General features: G+C 36.1%; 1 pseudogene; it reads left to right on the top strand.

Annotated features, from left to right (window-relative positions):
- The first annotated feature begins 841 nt into the window (after positions 1–841).
- On the top strand, positions 842–910 carry LOC115943235 (U4 spliceosomal RNA; annotated as a pseudogene).
- The last annotated feature ends 1595 nt before the right edge of the window (positions 911–2505 follow it).

The following is a 2505-nucleotide window of genomic DNA, read 5'->3' as shown; positions in this document are numbered from 1 at the left end:
AGAAAATTGGTATGGAGTTAAATGTGTCACTGTTCTCTTATCAATGTCTTCTCTTTAATCTTTTCTTCCCATGATCACCAAGATAGCATCAGTTCAAACTTCAGATCAATGCAGAGAAATCCAATTTTATCATTCTTACATTTTGTCTCTTTCTCTTTGCCAAGGGGTGACTTCTGTTCTCTATAAAAGCAAGGTGAGTACATAACCACATAAATAAATCCCCCCCCCACACACAGACACACACTCACAAACACACATACACATCACACACACACACCACACACACACACACACACACATGCCCAAACACAAACACCAGACTCCCACAGAAGGAAGAGAAAGTTTGAGTCAAACGAACTTTTGTGACAAATTTTCCAAACTGGACCAAAAATAGCCCTTCTGCACTAAACCACCAATTCAGTGCAAAAAAACTACCATCTGGTTACTGTCAGGTCTGCTAGTGCATAAATGAAGACTCTGTTTTTATACTTTATTTTCTTTCCCCAAACATGCTGGGTTTCTTTCCCACTGTGTGTGTTGTGTCTAAAAAAGGCTATACTGAAACACTATCATTGGTTTTTACTTGCCACCCCCAAATGCAATGAGCTACCTTCACTATTTTAGGTGATAGATTCCCAAATGCTGACAAAGTCCAGTCCTGAAATAACTGTCTTATCGCTTTTATGCAAATTAAGGCCATAATAACTTTACCTAGCTTTAGCATGTGTTCTCACACAGAACTCCGATACCGGAAAACCTGAACTAACATGTCCAGAAAGAAGTGAAGTCCTGAACAATGCCCAGGGACTGTCTCCAGTGGCCCTGTTTGAAGATGGTCATGAGCTTTGCACAGTGGCAGTATCGTAGCCAATGAGGTTTATCCGAGGCGCGATTATTGCTAATTGAAGATGGTCATGATGTAGACCCTGGTCTACACTGCCAGATTTTCCAACCCCAGAGTGTGAAGGCCTTACTTGTGTCAAACACAAGTCCAGCACAACTGCTTTTATTTCCCTAATAATGAAAATAGCAGAAACACGTCTGTTTTCATGCTTTGCTGTTGACAGTTCACCAAAAAATATACATCCAATAGCTTTTATCCAAATAGACAGAGAGGTTATATGATGTTTTGGTTTTAAGTTTGTGCAAGAAATTCAATTTTTGCATTTCATGTCACGCCTAGAACAAATCCGTCTCACATTCTGACAATATTCTTAGTGAGGTTCCAGACCATTTCCTAGAGTGTCTGCAGGGTGTTAAAACTCATTTCTATAAAAGGTATATTTTGAGATAGTTATTTGAAAAAAATGAATTATGCGAAGTATTTCAGTACAAAACAAGGAATGGTGAAGAAGTACAAATGCTTGTATAACGCATATAAGATGCAACAGAAAGGTGTGAGCAGAAATAGAACTTCTTCTTTATTGTTACTCAGCATATCTGTATTTGATATTACTTTAGATTCTCCCTCCCCCCCCAAAAAAGAACCCAGCTTGAAAATAAAAGGTTATTTCTCTTTGATAAAAACCTGTGTAAGAAAAATGTTCAGTTCAACAGACAAATATTTTTCAGTCTTGAGATAATAATACATGCAGTGTAATTTTACCACTCATAAAGTAGAGCGAGGGGAAAGGGCATAAAATATACAGCATGTGAAATTTTGTATCCTCCCCCCACCAAAAAAAGACATTTTCAAACATGTCTTTTCAGGACACCCAGTGTAGATGAGTGTCAGATGAATAACTGTGATCAATCAAGAAGGTTTTGGGAGGAGAACAAAGAAATGGAAGGTTGTTGGCTTTCATCTTTGAGTTTGCTTCAACCACATCAAATAGACATTTAAAATATACGACTATATACTACTTAATAATAATAATTATGTGATTATTATTAATATTTCAGATTATTGGAATCAAAATATTTTAAACACACACCTAGCTTTTCTACCTCTGTTATTAAAATTCAGTTTCAGAACTAAATCTTCTGATTAATCTCTTTTTTGTTATTATTAATCTGAGATTCTGCCAGCTAATAGTAAACAGTTAATTGACTGTCAAGATGAAAAAGGAATGTAGTCTTTTGTTTCATATAAAAACATTAAAGAACTTAAAGGGAAACACAATTATCTACTCATATCCCCAAAGTTTAAACTGCAGAAAAATCTGCATATACCTAAATAGACTATAGAGAAGAGTCTAGCTGCTTTTCTAATATAGGAACAAATAACGCTTCCTCAAGGGATTAGATTACCTTGAAGTAAGGGTCTCAACACCTTCATTGCCAGAAGGACCAATTAATACACAAAGATTTAATGCACTTATAGCAGAAGTATGCAGAACTATTCAATCGAATTTCAGGTTAATAGTTTTCAAAGATTTATTTCAAGAGAAGTAGAAGTTTCATTGTTGGCACATGCTTTGATCTACCTCTACACCCCTTTTTTATCAAGTCAGCCACAATCTTTGATCAATGTGTTTCCAAACCCACATGCACCTGCTTGAACAT

The sequence above is a fragment of the Leptonychotes weddellii genome, chromosome 8, assembly GCF_054177405.1.
Source record: "Leptonychotes weddellii isolate Sample4059 chromosome 8, ASM5417740v2, whole genome shotgun sequence".
Lineage (NCBI taxonomy): Eukaryota > Metazoa > Chordata > Mammalia > Carnivora > Phocidae > Leptonychotes > Leptonychotes weddellii.
Note: the sequence above shows the minus strand (reverse complement) of the source record. Positions and strands in the feature narration are given on the sequence as shown.